This window comes from Gossypium hirsutum, chromosome A10, assembly GCF_007990345.1.
Source record: "Gossypium hirsutum isolate 1008001.06 chromosome A10, Gossypium_hirsutum_v2.1, whole genome shotgun sequence".
Lineage (NCBI taxonomy): Eukaryota > Viridiplantae > Streptophyta > Magnoliopsida > Malvales > Malvaceae > Gossypium > Gossypium hirsutum.
The window spans coordinates 105545454-105566213 of NC_053433.1; positions in this window are offsets into that span (position 1 = coordinate 105545454).

A 20760-nucleotide genomic window follows, 5' to 3' on the forward strand; every position below is an offset into this window, starting at 1 on the left:
ACCATATAATTTTCATAATTTTTTGTTCAGCCAAATAGTACAGTTTATTCTTTAAAGTTTCCCCTGTTTTGCTGTCTGACAGTTCCGACCACTCTTCACTAAAAATTAATTATCTCATTGTACAGAATTCGGATGATGTTTTAGCTTGTTTCTTCTAAAAATAGACTCATTAAGGATTCTAACCATATAAACTATAACTCATAATCATTTCTGTACAATTTTTAATGATTTTCCAAAGTCAGAACAGGGGAACCCGAATTCATTCTGACCTTGTCTCACAAAATCTATTATATCTCATGATTTACAATTCCATTGCTCACATCATTTCTTTTATAAGAAACTAGACTCAATAAGCTTTAATTTCATATTTTATTCATCCTCTAATTCAATCTCTACAATTTTGGTGATTTTTCAAAGTTACACTACTGCTGCTGTCCAAAACTGCTTTAGTGCAAAATGTTGATTTCCATTTTGCCCCAAATTTCACAGTTTATACAATTCGGTCCTTTCTCAATTAACCCCTCAATTAATCTAATTTTCTCAATTAGTACTTTACTAGACATTATAAGTTGTTACACAACTATTGAAATTCAGAATTTCCACATATAACTCTATCTTCAAACTCTTTTACTATTAGGTCCCAAACATTCACTTTCTATTCAATTCTTTCAATAAAATCAGCATATGAACAATTTAAAGCTCTAATTTCATGCTAAATCATCATATACTTCCAGCAAATATTCATATCAACTTTCAACTTCTTTCATAAAATCAAAAACTAATGAATTTAACAAGTGGGCCTAGTTGTAAAAGTCATAAAAATACAAAAATTTCAAGAAATAGTCAAGAATTGAACTTACTTGTAATAAAAATATGAAGAACCAGCTTGAAGAAGCCCTTCCATGGTGTTTTAGCTGATGAGAATTCAGAAAAATGAAGAGAAATCTAGATAATTCCACTTGGGTCCTAACTTTATTAAGCAAATTTTGCAATTTTCCAATTTTGCCCTTAATTCTCCTTACTTTCTTGCTGATTTCATGCCTCTGCCGTCCAGCCAAATAGACCTTGGGTCTATTTGCTTTTAAGCCCTCTTCCTTTTATCATTTAAGCTATTTAATCATTTCCCAAAATTTTGCATTTGTTACAATTTAGTCCTTTTTGTTCAATTAATTATCGGAACTTTAAAATTTCTTAACGAAACTTTAATACTAACTTTTTAACACTCCATAAATATTTATAAAAATATTTATGGCTCAGTTTAAAATCCCCGAGGTCTTGATACCTCATTTCGATTCTAATTATTTTAATATTTATTTCTAGTGCACTATTCACTATTTCAAAAATTTTCCTAACTTCATATTTAACTTATACTTGCTAAATTAATAATATTTTCTACCCATTTGTCGAATTTAGTGATCTCGAATCACCGTTCCGACACCTCTGAAAATTCAAGCCATTACATTTTTTTTTCGTCGGATTTGTGGTCCCGAAACCACTGTTCCGACTAAGCCTAAAATCGGGCTATTACATAGATGACGACCAAACTGGTAGAGGCGGTCAACTCTATATTGAGGCGTACACGTCATTTACCAATTTCTGTTATTTTCTCGATAACATTCTATAAATTGGCCACATTGATGCCTAGGATGGGGTTGAGACAAGCTAAGTAGATCGAGGCCGAGCACGTGTACGTTGAGGGCATCCGAAAGGCCATGGCAATAAATAGTCGAAGGGCATAAACAACGAACGCAGAATTGTATTCGTGCGACTTGGAGACTTTCCGAGTTCAAGAGTACATTGGCCATCATTCAAGTCTTCCGCCTAGGTCGTACGCAGTTGATGTACGAAACAGGCAATGCGAGTATGGGATATTTCAGACTCTTCGATATCCGTGTGCACATGTTTATGCAGCATGTGCGAGAGCAAACTTAAATGTTGAACAATTCATAGACGAGATCTACACGTTGCAACGCACATTGCGTATATGGGGGAATGAATTTCCTATAATGCTCGATGTCTCAAACTGAGAAGTTTCACTGCCTGCTTTCGAGATGGTGCATTATCGTAGTCTCCATAGACATCCTAAAGGTCGACCACAATCGACGAGAATTCGAAATGACATGGATGTCAAGGAGACAGGCAAACCCAAACTTTACACTGTGTGTCGAACATCCGGACACAACCGATCAACTTGCCCACATCGTGTCAATGTTTTCAGTCAATCGTCTCGTAATGCCGGACTCGAAGATGACAAATGATATATTATTGAACACATGTTCTTGTAAAAACATTGGAAAAATATGAAAAATTAGATAAATGATATACTTTATTCAAATTATACACTTGATTAAATATAATGCAATATATATACATATTTAATTTAAAACACATTAAAATTAAATAAATAACAATGAGAGAAAAATTAATATCAGAAAAATATAAATTAAAATGGTAAGAAAGATAATTTAAATGAAATGAGAAAAAAATAAATTAAAATGGAAAGAAAGAAAAAAATAAATTAAAATGGAAAGAAAGATAATTTAAATGAAATGAGGAAGAAATTAAATTTAAATGAAATAAGAAAAAAATTAAATTTACAAGGAAAAAAATATAAATGAAATGAGAAAAAAATTAAATTAAAATGAAATGAGAAAAAAAATTAAATTAAAATGGAAACAAGATAATTTAAATGAAATGAGAAAAAAATTAAATTAAAATGGAAACAAAGATAATTTAAACGAAATGAGAAAAAAATTAATTTTAAATGTAAAAAAAGATAATTTAAATGAAATGATAAAAAATTAAATTTAAATGAAATGGGAAAAAAAATTTAAATGGAAAAAAATATAATTTAGATGAAATGGAAATGAAATGAAATGGAAATTCAAATGAAATGAAATAGAAATTCAAATTAAATGAAATAGAAATTCAAATTAAATGGAATTGAAATAGAAATGAAATGAAAAAAAGAAGAAGGTGAAATGACTTGTTATGCAGACCTATGTCAGCCGTTCGCCAAGCCTGAGCAATGGGATGTTATTGGCCGGCACCAACAAGAAAAAGAAAAAGTGAAATGACATGTTAAGCAGGCTTGGGTCAGGCCTGAGCCAAGCCTGAGAAATGGAGAGAGGTTGGCCGGCACTAGCAGGCCTACTCTTAGGATTTGACCCATTATTTTAGGCCTAAAAAAACCCCCCAAAAAATCCAAAAAAAATGAAATGATAATTTTTTTTATTTTAAATGAAATTTAAAATTTTGTAATGGAATAATTTTTAAATTGACAAAAAATTTAAATAAAATATGAAATTTTAAATGACCCTGATATTAAGACTACTTCTAGTTAATATGAAAAAATATGAAATGAATTGAAAATAAAAATTGAATTGAAAAAAGATAAATTGAAATGAGACAACTTGTGATTAATTTGAAAAAAAATGTATATTAGGAAAAAAATAAATTTAAATGAAAAAAAATAATGAAATGAAATGTTAAATGAAATATGAATATGAAATTAAATCAAATGAAATGTTAAATGAATATAAAATGAAATGATGATTATGAAATGGAACGAAAGTTTAAATGAAAATAAATTATAAACTTAAATGAAAACAAATACTGAAATGAAAATAAAAATTTTGAAATGAGAAATAATTAAATTTAAATGCAAAAAAATAATTTAAATGAAATGGAAATGTAAATGAAATGAAATGAAACAAAAATATAAATGAAATGAATAGGAAGAAATGAAATGCAAATGAAATATAAATGAAATGAAAAAAAAAGAGATGAAAGGACTTGTTAGGCCAGTCCTGCGTCAGGCCTATATCATTGACCAAGGTCAATTTGGCCTTTCAATGGCCGACAATAGTTAACACAATTTTTTTTTCATTTTTCTAATTTTGCCCCTGCTCAGCTACTATAGTCCCCCACTATAAATGGGCTACTTCAACCCATAACCGCCGACCATCGCTGATAACTATCGCTTACTATAACATCCCGAAATAGGGCCTAAACGGAATAGTGGTTGCGAAACCACGAATCCAAGGTCAAAAAAATTTTTCTGATTAAGTTTTAAGGTTTATTCATTGATTGAATAATTGTGTGAAAATTTTGTGAAGAAATTTTATGTATAAGTGCCTAATTTGATAATTATGACTAAATTGTAAAATTAGCAAAATGTGTGTTCTAGATAATAAAATGGATTTAATTGAAATGGGTTCTTAAAGTGGAGGTCCTTATTTAGTAATTAGACCATTATAATTTGGACAAAAATGCGCAAGAATAGGACAAATTTGAAAGAAAAGCCTTTAAGGGCATTTTGGTCATTTGGTAATTAAAAGAATTAAAAAGGGAAAATAAAGCCAAAATTAGACCATCTTCTTCATGGAGGCGAATATAGCATGGGAGAAGCCATGGTTAGGGTTTCCAAGCTTTCCAAGCTCAATAGTAAGTCCGTTCTAGCCTCGTTTTTAATGTTCTTTAAGTTTTTGGAGTCTCGGTAACTTGATTTAGCTTATTCTAGCAATAATTCATACTAGGGTTCATATTTGGAAAAATATCCATAGCTTAAATGTGTTTATTTTGATGTTTTATGGTAGAATATGAAGCTTGAAATTATGTTAAACAACTTTTGCTAAGCGATTTTAAGTGAAAACGAGTAAAACGACATAATCGGTAAAAATACCTAATGTTCATAAGTACATGATAGAGTGGGAATTTGATGTTTCTATAGAAGGGGAAAATGTTTAGTGTGTCATAAAACATAAGAAAAATGGAAAAATTTTAATTTCCGAGCCTAAGGGAAAAATCGTAATTCTACAAAGGTTTAAGGGTAAAATTGTAATTTTTCCAAAGTTTGAGTTAGGGAATTTTTTGAATATTAAATTAATTAAATAAGTGAAATATGATGTTTTAGATCCCGAAAAGTGAGATTTGGACCTAAAAAGGGAGAAAAACTAAAAATTGGGAAAGTTGGTAAAATGGTCGTTTTGGTATCGAGGTAAGTTCATATGTTTAATAAGCATTTAATTATGCATATTTGAATGATAAATTGATATTTTGATCATATTAAGTTTCAAATATAGTGATTAATGTTCGATAATAATTGGATATTGGAAAGAGAACTTGTATAATTTATATGTAAGACCATACCAAGGCATGACATTGGTGAGTTCATAAGGCAAGGATACCACGTAAGACCATACCAAGACATGGAAATGGTAAGTTCAAAAAGGAAAAGGTTCCCGAGTAATCCAAATGTAAGTCAAAGAAATGACAAGGTGAGAACATGAAAAAAGAGTACAGGTATGCATTTAAGGCTTATTTAATATTGAGATTGTAGGTAATTGAGATTATCAAGTATTAAGTAAGTGATGAGTTTTCAGTTATGCTTGTGATATTTTATGACATGATTGGCAATATGCCTATATTATGAAAGAGTACTCATGTGTTAAGTGAGATGTTGCAAGTATGTAAGCAAGCTATTAAGTAAGGTGCTTTTTGTATTCTGAGCCTTTGGTAAGGTTATAGATGAGTAAGATGGGAAAGTAGGAACTAAACATTATTTAAGCAAATTATGACAGCATAGTGGTAAGCTAAATTGATTGCTAATGCTTATTATTTTACATGTGAACTTACTAAGCTTTATAAGCTTACTTCTTTCACTTTCCCATGTTTCAGAGTATTTAAAAGCAAGCTCGGGTTGGAGGTCGTCGGAGATCACTTCACACTATCGACTATCAGGTTACCAAATGGGTATCTTCGTTTTCAAACGTTATAGTTTATGGCATGTATAGGAACTTAGCCATTTTGTGTGTATGTCCTTATGATATGGCTAAAGAATGGCATGTAAATATTTGATAATGATCAGCTATTGAAATGGTTAATGAAGAACATGTTTCGGTGTTATGTATGCCTAAATTGTAGTTAATACAAAGAAATCATGAAAAAGTGAAATTAGCATTAAAAACAGTATTAAACAGCAGCAGTGGCGTAATCTTGAAAAATCACCAAGAATAGTACAAATGGAATTAGGGGATGAATGAGATATAAAACTAAAGCTTATTGAGTCTATTTTCATATGAAAGAAACAGAGTAATTAAGTAAAAGAAGTGTATATTAAGAGATATTTGAATTTTAGTGAGACACGGTCAGAGTGATTTCTAAATCCCCTGTTCTGACTTTCTAAATTCACTAAAAATTATACAAAAAGAATTAGGAGTTATAGTTTATATTTCTAGATTAAGAGAAACAAACAACATGGTTATTTGAATTCTATACAAGGAGAAAATTGATTCGTAGTAAGGAGAGGTCAGAGTAGTCAAACAGTGCAACAGGGGAAACTTCAACTAATAAATTGTACTAATTGGCTAGACCAAAAATTCTGGAAAAAAATTAGTAAGAAGATATATGAGTCTAGTTTCAGGGAAAATTCACGAATTTAAATTTTGAGTTTTGTGACTCGAGTTATGATTTATTTAGTGACTATGATGCAGGTGGGCAGTTTTATAAGGAATAATGAAATAAATTGTTTTGATTTGTCTAAGTATTCGGAAAATTTTTAATGTTCCCGGTTTGGTCTCGAACCGTTTCAATTGCATGTTTTAGGGTCTCGAGGGTCCTTTTTAGGTACATATTGAATGAATGTAAATAAATTAATTTTAAAAGGAAATTTTATGCCCCAAATTAGTAAGTTAAGTTAGGTAATGCCTCGTGCTCGATTTCGGCGACGGTCTCGGGTAAGGGGTGTTACACTTACCGTTGACTGTTAGCATTCTTCGTCGACCATCGACCGACGACCACTGATCACCTCCAAACACCTCCAACAACCGTCATTCACTGTCAACCACTGCCGACCACCGCCGATCACTCCATAGATCCTAATTCTAATATTATTTTAAATGACAACAACCACATTGCAACCTATGTGCATAAGGTAAATAAGAAGAAAATTGTCTCATTTAATTTTAAATATTCATTTAAATTCTTTTTTAAACTAGAAATATAAAATTCTATATTTACTATAAACACAGGATTTGTACCAAATTGTGAGACCCCGATTGCATGATCCTGGTTATTTTCCCGATCGAAGAGTTTTACCGTATTTAAATGTAGCGAGTTTTGGGGTACCCACGTACATTCAAATATCTGAGCTATGGGCCGATTTAATATTAGCATTAGTTAAAAGATAGCGCCCGGAGACACATACGTTCCACCTCCTGTGTGGGGAGGTAACTATTACATTGCAAGACGTAGCAGTCCAACTAGGACTGTCTATAAACAGTGAAGCAGTGACCAGGCTTGGAAAAGTGTCTGATCCGTGGGGCACTTGTGAGCAATTACTTGGAAGGATGCCCCCCAACGACGAGGAAGGACGATTAACCTATATTAAATTTACTTGGTTAAAAGAAAACTTCTAGCAACTTCCGAGCAGTCCAACGCAGATGAACATTATCTACGTTGCAAGAGCGTTCATTCTGCAACTTATAGGTGGGATACTATTGCCGGACGTCAATCAAAATAAAGTCTCAATAATGTATCTCCCCTTATTAGAGGATCTTGAGCTTGCCAGAAGATTTAGTTGGGGCTCTGCAGCGTTGGCATGCTTATACCGTGAGCTTTGTCGAGCAACAAAGTCGTCTATGGAAACAATGGATGGTTTCTACCTTCTACTGCAGTCTTGGGCGTTACACCAAATGCCATTTTTAGCATCAGTGAGCCACCGACCATATGTGTGGCCACTCGTTAATAGGCAAATATATAGTTCAATTTTGTCATCTATTTTTTAATTGTATAGTATAGTATACTCATTTTTTGCATGGAAAAAATAATCTGATAATTTATTAACTTTTTTAAATGGGCAACTGTACCGGGAATCGGACGATCATTCACCATACCTATGTACCGTATGATGATAGAGACTCATTCCAGGGATGGAGTACAATACGATTCTAAATTTTTCTTTTTTAAATACAATAATTGCACAAGAAAAAATTATATAATAACATGTTGTCCATATTATGTAGTTTCTAAGGATGCCAAATGATGAGGAAGAGATCACGGGGCTCATACCATCATGGGTTATCGAGTAGTAACAGTTGTTCGCGTCAAATGTGTCGTTGATTCATTTCCATATGGTGGAGTGGCACGATGGAGGTCCGGTATTGAGGTAGTTCGGTCGCGCACAACCTATTCCAAACCCTCCCATCGACATCACAGAAGTCCACAAAATGGACAAAAAGGGTTCGAGTCGAGATGCTTTAAATTGGGCGGAAAAACATGAACCATATATCTTTCTATGGAATGATCGAAATTCGAGGCGCCCTCCCTTGTATGTCTTAGAGGGAGGGTTCTCTTCTACGCGCAAGTATGTAGCATGGTATATGGCATACGGGAAGCCCTTTATGTTCCAAGGTCGTTACATGCTGATCTAAAAAGGTGCACAACCGAAATCTTCCTTATGGCAACAGAGGAACACACGACCGTGCTGTAACCGAGTTTCTCCATTTGGGAACATCAAAACTAATTTTGCCTCGAACCCCGATCCCAAGCCCCAATATGAAGCATCTGGCTCATCATCACACCACCCAAAACCCGAGCCCAAGCCCAAGCCCCAATTTTATCTATTGCTCGAGGATAATTTTAGTGACAACCCTGAGCCTCAATATTCAACACGGTCTGAATCATCCTCATACCACCCGAAGCTCGATTGAGAAGCATGTACACCTACCACTGAGGATATTTTTCCATCGGCACCTTTGATCATGCAATACATCGGCACCTTTGATCATGCAATACCCATTAACTCTCGATTATGATGTATATGATTATACTACTTTTCTAAGTACATCGGAGGTCGGACCAAACAATTATCAAACGCCTCAACAAGGTGCACGGCATTGCTGACGGAGGCATCTGGACCGTTAGACGCCAACGACGGGGACGTCGCCGAGATCACGACAATTTTAATTTTTATCTGTAAATATTTACTTTATTTTGTTTTTAAATTAATTTAATTTCTATAAAATAATTATTTGTTTGAATAAATGACTTCGAAATATTTAATAAAAAAATATAATTCGAATAAGTAATAGTACACGACAAATTAAATTTACAGACACAATAAAATACAAACATTCTACAATCTTAATACAAAAAAATATATAAAATTCAAACAAAAATAATACGCACTAAATTAAATTTAAACACCAAACGAACTACAAGCAGATGGGTAAAATTAATACACGAAAATTTTAAATTCAAACTACATATAATACAGATTAAATTAAATTCACATATACAAAAAAAATACAAATATTCTAATAAATTAATACACGAAAATATAAAAATGAAACCTTAAATCCTAAACAATTGTATTAAATTTATAGGTATAATAAAATAAAATATTCTAAGAAATTAATACACGAAAATATAAAAAATGATACCTTACATCGTAAACAACTATATTAAATTTATAGATATAAAAAAAATACAAACATTCTAAGAAATTAATACACGAAAATATAAAAATAATACCTTAAATCCTAAGCAACTACATTAAATTTACAGATATAAAAAAAATACAAACATTCTAAAGAAATAATACAATTATTTTGAATAGTAGTTTCTTCACAATTAGTTGTCTTCTACTTGAATCAGGTCTATGTTGCATCAATACCCTACTTATAAATTGCAGAATAAATGCTATTACACCATAGATAATGTCTATCTACGTTGGACATCTCGGTTAGCCATCAAAGGCGCATAAAGTCATCCAACCCTTAATGGCATAACCTTTGGGGTGGATATGACAGTATATAACTCAACTTCGTTAAAACATGACAGTATATAATTTAACCCTGAAACTCGATTGTACACTATGAAAAACTCCCATCTACAATCCACTACAAAAGACTCTTTTGATGATATACTACAAAACATTCTCATTTTGATGGCTCTCACAAAAAAATATTTTCTCATCCATTTACACTATCAAAACCCAAACCACCCATTATATATAGGGTTTGGTGCCGGCCATCTGTGTTCCAAAATAAGAAAAAAAAAATTTAATGTGATAAAGTTGGTGTCGGCCATCACTGTCCCAAAAAAGAAAAAGCATTGGGACACGAAAAAAGTACTTGGTGCCAGCCATTATATGGCCAGCACCCAAATTTTTTTTTAAAATTTAACTGGTGCTGGCCATCAGTGTACTAAAGTAAAAAAATTGTATTGAGACACGAAAAAAGTACCTAGTGCTGGCCATCTACTGGCCAGCACCAAAAAAAAATTATTTTACATCTCTGGTGCCAGCCATTACATGGTTAGAACTAATTTTTTTTTTAAATACTGATATTTTTGTTTACCAATATGATACGATTTTAAAAAAAAAATACCCTGGTGTCAGCCATTGGGTTCCCAAACTAAAAAAAAATCAATTTCTTAAAACCTGACACAACCATCAGGCAATCATGGGGCCAAAATATTATGTAGTGCCGGCCATTGGGTTCCTAATACCCAAAAATACTGTTCATTTAAATTATTTTGGTGATTGTTTTTGAACCTGGGTCATTTTTGTAAATATCAAAATTTTTTAGATTAGATTGGTAAAATAGCCGAAAACCATTGCATTTTCTCACTATTTCCAAAGCAACTTAAAGTCCCTTGCGTCTCATATGTTGAGCAAATACAAACGATCATCAAATGACAAAATTATTGGACAAAATACGTTAGCAAACAAATATAAATATAAATAAACAAATATTTATATTGATGTAAGAAAAAGTAGATTTAAGTAAAACAAATTAAGTAAATATTTATATTTAAAATATCAAATACATACAAAAAACCAATTAAATATATAAGATTATGAAAACCAGAAATTGAATAAGAGAATCGAGTTTTACTAAATGTTGAGACCTGTTTTACAGTTTCCTTAAGACAGATTCGGCAGCTCCTATGGTACTTGGAGAAATGTTGGTCAACTGTCTTCCAGGATACAACAACAATATGATCAAAGAAGTAGCATCTCTGCAGTGATCAACGAACAAACCTTACTTTCCTTTATCACGAAAACAAAAGAAAATATGGAGAGACAAAAAGAAGAATTTTTTAAGAGCAAAATAAATTCGATTAAATCAATTTGCATAAAATATAAACAGATTTTGTATAATATTTGCTGAGAAAGATAAATTTTGTGTTGGGCTTAAAATATCCGCATGCCCTTTTTGGGTTCGACATTTCACTTTTCTCATGTTATGTGGGTGCACTCCAACCTTGATGGATTTGGATCTACACGCGAAATAAGATTTCAAACTTAATCATTCAACATTTTATTTAGTGGGTTCTCATATATATACATATCCTACACTTGGTATTTAACCAATATGGGATCTAAGCTTTTCTTTTCCTCAACAAATATTCACAAGTAGCTTACTTTGAGCATCAATTTCTCATTATCACTCAACCATTTTGAGCATATGACATACCGTTGTAAAGGTCTCATAAAGTAGAATATAAAACCATAATTTTATGATCCAACTCTCCACTTTTACCAATCAATAACATGCCTCAAAATTTTCAAAAATTATATTTTTTTCCAACAAAAATTTGTAAAGAATGAGCATGGAAGGCATCCATTGTCGATGAAACACCAAGATTTCTTGTTATCACAATAATTTTGCTTCCTCGAGTCCTTGTTAGAAAAGGAGATTGGAAAATGGTCCAATTATGATAACATCATTTTAAACAATTAAGAACTTTTTCTACCACAATACCTCTTAACTTTTCTTGAAGTGTACTCAAATCATTATCATAGCATGGTTGAAAAGTGATGGATTTCCAAATCTCTTTAGTTATTTCATAACATCAAAAATCATTAGAAACACAAACCCATGCTTTGAGGTGAAATTTATTTTGAATGGAAGCATCACTGTAAACAAGTTGGGCAAGGGTTGTCTTACCAATCCCACCCATTCCAACAATGGGAGTCATAAAATTTCCTTGATTATCAATCTTAATATCACAAATTTTATTTCTATAAATGATATTTCACTCCTATTTATAAAAAGTCACATCTTTTCGTAAATATATAAGTACTTAAATGGATAGTCTCATCTTTAGCAATTAACATAAATATTTAATAAATATATACTCAAATAATTATGACTATTTATTAATAATTAAATGCAAAAAAATTTAAATTTAAGAGATATAACTTATTACTATAAATAATGATAACTTCTGATTAATAATGAAATGATATAACTTTTAATTACTTACAACTTTTCATTTGTAACTACTAAAACACTATGTATATTTTAAAAATGTTCGGACGCTTACTAAGCACAATAAAAAGTGAGAGGTGATAATTATGTACAGGTCATATATGTATACAGTACTTGCATTTTCTTTATATTTTCTACCTTAGAAATTAAGAATTGGGGAAGTAAGTTTCAAAATAATAACAATAATATGATAACAATTTTATTTGCTTTATAATTTGATAGCAATTGGCTCCTAGTTAGCCTCAACCTACTGCATAATAATGGCCATAAACACAATTGGAGTTACTGAGGACACTGACCGCAAAGGTATTCTTTCTTTTTTTCCGATGGAAAAGACTCAAAAGCGGACGAAGTATTTAATATTGGTCAATAATCGGTCCACTCCCATTAATGATTGGTCAAAGTCAAGAGTAACTTTTGACATTTAAATATTTAATATAATAATTTTTTTTATTTTTAATTTAAATTTAATTTTTTTATATTAAATAAAATTAATTGTCATGTGACATTTTTTATTGGCAAAAACATATCACGTGACCCTTCTTCATTGGTCAAAGTTGTCTAACAATTTTTTGTTTAACGTCTATTATAAAATAGACCAAAAATAGAAGAAATTGATACTTCAAGTACCAAATTGGAATAAAAAAATTTTAATATCAAAGTGAAAAAATAAATATACTTTAAAAACTAAATCATGAATTAAGCCTTTTATTAACAAACAACTTTAAAGAAAGTTGTTAAGCATTACATTATATGCATCTTGTCACATTCTGAAAATCGAGTTAGAAGAAATTGTTAACGAAACTTAAAATGGTCACGTTTTGATTTTTGAGTTAAGATTGTGAAATTATGTTAAGTAAATTGATTTGTTTTAGTGGATAAGTGTTCTAGATGTGTGCTTGAGGTTTTGTGTTCAAATCATTTTCCTTGAATTTTTAGTAATTTGTTGTAACCTCTATCTTTAATCAATTGTCATAAATATTATTTTCATTCAATTTGATATCAAGAATGAACCTGTTGGTTCAGTGATAAGGTGTTAGCTTACATTTAGGTCTTCTATCCAAATCTTGTTATGTGGAATTATTTTTGCTTTAAATTCTTAAAAATCTGATATGGATAAGGATATGACTTAGTGTGGTTTGTGAGTGGTTTTCCTTTTTTGAAAACTATCCCAAAAATAGCTCTAAAATCCTCTCCTCGCAACCGTTATTATCCCATTCCCTTTCTCTTTCTCATTTTTTTCTATCGAAACTTTGTTTTCTAGTTTTGAGGGTTTTCAACATTTTTCTTTCTTTGCCTTCTTACTTTTTGTTCTTTCATTTGTTTTATTGTATTTCAGTTTTGTTCTCCCACTTTTATTTTATTCTTCCATCATTCGTACGATCCTTGTAGAGTATTACTGGAATTGAGTGTAAGTAAATTCTGTTTAAGTACCGTTAATTTTTGTGGAAAGGACTTTAGTGCTTGGTATTTAGATTGCATTTTGATGCATTGCAAATTTCGTTGATTTTTAGTTTTGGATTTTTTGATAGGAGAAGAACATAAGGCGTTCAGCATTCCTTCAGCGAATATGGTGTTTTAGGTCGATGTTTCTGTCAAGGGTAAGCAACTAATGCCTTCGTGTAAAGTATGATACGTTTTATTAACGATTGTTGATAGTGGATGATGTCAATTTAATGGCTTGATTTGATTGAGTATCAATGCTAAATGGTGAGTTTTCATTGACATTTTAGGTACCGAAAACCTCATGGCGGTGTCGTTGTCAGAACTATCTTCAGGTGTATGATTTTAACTCGAAAACGCGTTTAGAACTTAGAAAAAAAACTCGAAAACAAAGGTTGTTTTCGAAACAATTGCATCACGCGGCCGTGTCACTGGCTATGTGTTAAGCCGTGTACACCACACAAGCGTGTGGTCGATCGTGTGGAGCACACGAGTGTGTGAAATTACACAAGCAATTTTGGTAGGCCATGTGGGTCACACAGGCGTATGTGATCACAATGGGAGATTAGGTAGGTTGTGTGGGCCCATTTTTCGACAATTTTCCACTTAAGCCTATTTGACCTGGAAATGCGTAATTAGACCTTTTGTGGGGTCCATTTGGCTTAAATAAGACTCGAAATGTGATATGGTTAATGTAACTGAAACATTTTTGTACGATCAATGTTTTGATAACTTTGAAAGCACAATTACGTGTAAAAAAATCTATGACATCTATATGTAGAATAATCGTAAATGAAGTCATTTGGTAGGTTATAATCTGTATAAGTTATGTGTTTTGTTATGCTCTGTAAAATATATGTTAAGGTATGCATGGTATACAACCTATATGAAATGTATATATGTTAACATGATTTTGCATATGCACTGGGGCGGGTTTTGCTATGATGGAGGAAGTGTTTTCTGGCAGTTTTACTGCAATTTTGGCACTTAAACCACAATATTTGTTTGGTAGCTCAGCTGCACCATTATGAGTGGCATACCACCACGACCCAGTGTGATTGGATGGATGGACTTTTGAAGTCCTAATTGGTGTGATTGGTTGGATGAAGTTAGTGTGTAGCAGATAGTGGTAGGATCTATGTTTTCATTTGTATTTGAATATGAATACGCATCTGTATCTAATTATAAACACACATCTAATCCTGTATAAGGGAATGTGTTTGAGATTATGATTTTGAAATTGTGAAATTCTATTCTGATATATGATTATGAAAATTTAAATTTTGGATATGTTACATGCTTCTGAAAATATGACATTCTGATCTGGTATATGTTTCTGGAAATGTGACATTTTGATATGATAATTGTATAAGTGTACTTTATAAGTAAAAATTATGTTTGTGGGCCGAGTCACACACAGGGCTTCTAACTTATCCATTTGTTTAATACGTTTCAGGTGACCTTCAGACTTAGAACCAGATGGCGTGCAGGAGCTCTAATCGGTTTTGACGTAAAATAGTCTATTTTGAATTTCCAGACTGGGTTTTCGAATTTTGTTTTGTTTTTTTGTGGGGGGCTTTATTTGGTTTTTGCTTTATTCGTCAATATTTAATATTTTCGTAGGTAAAATTGTAAATCACACGAGTTAACAAATTAGATTTCGATTTTCAAAACTAAAACTCCAAAATTTTTCCACTACAAATTAAGTAATCACTTAAGTGTTTTCTGTAAATTTTTCCACTGCAAATGAAGTAATCACTTAAGTGTTTTCTGTAAATACATATATAGTTTTTCACGAAAGTTTGTCTTAGTACTGGAAATGAACTGTCAACATTAGTACTTTCAAAACTCACAATTTTGAATTCGAATTCTGGATTTTAAATAAGTGTTTTCTGATTTTGGTTTTTCCAAATATCTATGAGAGTTTTGTCAAGTTTCATGCTTTCAAAACATGCACTAAGTTTGATTGGAACAAAAACTTTTGAACAAGTTGACGTAATTCCTGAATATCAGGTCATAACTTCTAGTCCAGGCTTAGGGTGTTACACATCCGACAAAAGCATCTGTCTCAATAATGTATGCTTGTTCTCTTCTATTTGCACTGTTGGCACAATATCAATCATTAACGCTTGGATGTTGTTAATGATTATAGAGATATCTCTAGTATTAATCATATTCATATCATGTTAATAGCAAAAGTCAAATATCTCACATTTATCACCTAATTTTGGCTTATAACCTTTTGTAATGTCATGTAGGGATTACTATATGAGTAAAGTTTATATAAAAATTAATATGTTTCATATATATTTAAGCAAAGAGGATAGACAAATAAAACTTTAAAATATACTTAAGATAATATTAATTTATTCTTAGCGATTATATATATGATTAAGATATATATATATAAGCAAAGCTTCAGCCATGGTCGATGATATGGAGAAATAATGGTTTTTTCCATTGGTAATAAACAATATTTATGTATTCACCTTTTTACAATACAAACAACAACAAAGGATTAAGAAGAAATTCACCAAGATCAGCTCTCAAACACACTGCATTGTAGACATCTCTCCTTCCAAGGTAATTGCGGTTGAAATTGCAAGAGCACGAGGAAAAAAGAATAGCAGTATCACTTGGATGTTAATCTACCTCCACTTCCATTTTATTTTTAGAGTTTAAAAAATTAAATTTTTAAGAAAAACTAAGCATAATTTTACCATAAACTTAATTACATTATAATATAATAAAAAAATTTAAACCACCTTATAAGTAACAATATCCTATTCCAAATGGAAAGAAACTCTATCTCTAACTCTAACACTTACTAAAAATAATTTATATACACTAAACAAATATAAAAATTGATAAGTAATTCTTTTCCAAATGGAATTGAAAACTATCTACTCTAATGATATCTTATCTCACCATTTAATAATATCTTTTATCTACTGTATATGATAAAACATTAATACAAGCACCTTATCTACCCAATTCTTTCATTTTAAGAAAACTACAAATGTTAATATACACTAAACAAATAATTTAATGAAACTATTGCTTTATCGATTAGTAATCCCTTTACAAATGGAATTGGAAAAACTATCTACATTAATTCTTGTGTGTATATATATATATAAATCGAACTACATAACTCTTAAGATTCTAAATCCTAATTGGCTTTAAGAAAAAAGAATGGCGGTTACAGTACTGAAGATCAAGGTTCTTGGAAAGGGTTCTTATAGAGTAGTGCATTTAGTGAAAACCATAACTATTGTTTATAATCAGATTTATGTCATAAAGTCTGCCAACAAAGAATACTCTTCTTTTCTACGTATGGAAAAAGAAATCCTTCTAAAGTTTTTCTATTGCCCCAATATTATTCAATGCTATGGTGTTTTTATGACTATTGAGCAAGGACGAGGAGAGGTTTACAATATGTTCATTGAATATGCTCTAAGAGGTAGTTTGTTAGACATGATGAACAAGTATACTGATAAAAGCCTAGAAAGGGATGTTAACTGTTATACCCAGATGATATTGAAAGGGTTTAAAACCAAGTAATATTCTAGCTTTCCCTCATTAACATGGTACCGGTTTACCTACTCTAAAGATTGTTGATTTCAAGTTAGCTAAACAACAAGGGGTAAAAGATACAAGGTTTACGTTTCGAGGTACAAGGTATCACATGTCTCCTGAACCGATTGTCGGGGAAGTTAGTGGTTCATTGGAAATATGATCCTTGGGTTGCATCATGGTTGAAATGATTACGGAGAGACTGGCATGGGACACTTATGATCGAGATGATTTAAGAGACAAACTATTGAGGGGAGAATCACCCAACACCCTGGAAGACATGTCGAAGCTAGGAAAGAGTTTCTTGAGGGAATGCTTTACTATTGATACAAACAAAAGGTAGAATGCTCGCAAACTACTATGCCATCCATACCTTTTTCTACCAGAGCACATGTTTTCCAAAAATCACTAACAATCTTTACCATTTTTTCAGCAGCAAAAAGTATTAGAGCCTTGAAATATTCCACCACCACAAGGTTTTAACATTAATAAATTTTAGTTGGAAAGAAGAAAAGTTTGGAAGAACAAAGGTTAAGAAAGATGATTAGTTCTTATGTGCAGAAAAAAAAATAAAGCTAATGGATACTTGTGTGTTTACTTCTATTTAAAAATCAATATGAAACTTTCTTAATCCTATGATGTAATCAAATGTCCATCAATTTTGAACTATATATGGTCAACATGGATTATAAATTTACATATAGTTGCAGTATAGCATTGTAACTGTTTTTTTTTTTGGGGTACTTCTCTTAACCTTATTTATTTTTATCTTTTTTTGCATTAATTAAATAAAGTAATAAATTTAAAATTTACAATATATTAAATCACATATAAGGGATTAAAAATTAGTATTAATAAAAGAATGAAAAGAATAAGAAGATATACATCTAGGTCCCTTTAACTTTTAGTTTGTCAATTTTTTCTTTTATAATGATATTTTACAAGCATATGTACTTGGTTTAAACTAAGCATGTGCCCAATGCTAATGTAGAGTAAATCAACATTCCTCTATCCTCCAAAGTACATGGTATTTTAAGATTTTTTTTCATCTTTTTATAATTATTTTATGGTTGTTGATAAAGAATGAGAGGGTAGTTCGGATGAAAGGAATGGTGTTGAATTTCCATGGAATTACTAATGGAGCTTGTGATTATTTGCTAAAACCTGTTCAAATTGAAGAGCTAAACAATATACGGCAACATGTAGTTAAGAGAAAGAGATTCGATAGGAAAGATCGGTATAACTATGATAGCTATGACAAGTTTTGTACCAGTAGTAGCGAGGTCAAAAGGGATGGGAAAAGTTGGTAACAATGGGAAGTTAAAACAAAATGGACCTAGAATCATGCATTTGTTCTTCATTGATGATAATTTGCTTTTTGGGCAAGCAAATGGTAGAGAAAAAAAACGATACAATACGTATTAAGGTAATATGAAGAGGGTTTAGGCCAAAGAATACTATGATGTTAAGTTGTGATACTAAAAAAACAATCAATGATGATATTAAGCTTATCCTTTCATTTTACTCTTACAAGACCCATTGATAGGGAATTGGAGCAGAGGAAGAGGATCAAGGATCGTATTCAAGTTATTCGACTCAAAAAGAAAGATTTAAATATGACCTGAAAGGAATAAACTAAATAAATTTAGAAAATAACAAAGGAAATAAGAAAAATAATAAAATTTAACAAAAAAATAAATGATAAATATTTAAAATAATAATTAAATAGTGAAAATATAGATTAAAGTAAAGTGGAAGATGGAACGATAAACTGATGGATATGATGGATAGAATGATCAATGTCCAATTAAACCCTTTGAGATATAAATCCCAACAAACTCAATTAATGGTTCTAATCGATCCTCCAAGAAATAATCCTTGGCAAATTGAAGGGTGAAGAATGAATTCCCACGGCTCCTTGAAGAAATGAATTCCCATGACTCCTTGAAGAAAATCGAGAAGAAAAGTACTTCTAAAAATCACAAGAAAGAAATCTTGCACAAGAAACAAACTCCCATAGTTGAAAAATTTATTAATGAAAATAATTTTCTCCATAATTAAAAATGAAGAAGCCTTTATATAAGCTAGCTAAGTACATTCAAATAAAACTCTAAAGTATACTAAAACTCTAATTAATCTAAACAATAAGTAGTTTTAAACAAAACTTTCTTGTTAACATAAAACTCCTAAATAACTTAAAATATTTAATAATTATAAAAAATAGTAATAATAACATAATAAGATCTGATAAATATAATATTTGGCTCATATATAATAAAAATTAAGTCTAAAATCAAAACCCAATATGATTTAAACTCGAATTAAAAGCCCAAAACTCATAATTCCCGTCATAATTCCGTCCAGAAATTTTGCTCGTGCAGTCTTCACTAAAACGATAATAATTGAGCTCCGGAACTCAAATTTGAGTGATTCAAAGTGAATTGCGAAGTTAAGAGATAGATATTCGATCAATAGGAGATATATGGATCTAGAACTACCTGGATCCCTTTCAAAAATGCACTGCAAGTTGACTATTTGTCACATGATTAGGCGTGTGGGTTTGATTGGGGTCCTTTGAAGCACAACGTCTAGACTTGTTAACATCTTCCACATGAGCTTGTCATCATAGATTGGGATTTTAGGCCTACGAACAACATTGGTCCTTTCTAATTCATCCTCGCTCCATATTGAACTCCAAAATCCATCGTCTTGAAGCTTCAACTCTTCTTTACAATTTTTTTTGTGAAAAAGTCTTGAACGAATAAGTTGAGTTTTGACTTTAACTGCTTGGAATTGGATATCGTGATTGGGCTTTAAGGGAAACTAAGTCCCTCTCTATTATAGCCTTTCAATCGGATCGGGCTGCTCGTATCAATCCCCCCTTCCACAAAAAGATTCATCCTTAAATCTACAGGCAATGGCACAAGATCAAGTACAGTTAAAGGGTTAAAACCATTAACAAGTTCAAATGGGGAATAACCAATAGTAGAGTGAATAGATTGATTATATGAAAATTCAACAAATGGCGAACATTCTTCCCAATTTTTAAGGTTCTTACCCACAATAACTCGTACTAAAGTACCACCTAAAACTTGATTGAATACCTCAGTTTGTCCATCGATTTGGGGTGACATGTAGTAAAATATAATAATTTAGGATCAAACTTACCCCACAACACTTTCCAAAAATGGCTTAAGAACTTTACATCTCTATCAGATACAATGGTGCGAGGTATCCCATAGGCGCACCACCTATGTAAAGAATAAGTTAGTCATATGTGTAACATCATCCATTTTGTAACAAGGAATGAAGTGAGCCATCTTTGAAAACCTATCAACAGCAATAAAGATATTATCTCAACCCTTTTTAGTTCATGACAAACTAAGAATGAAATCCATGGATAAGTCTACCCATGGCAAAGAAGGAATCGGCAAAGGAGGAATCGGCAAAGGAGTATAAA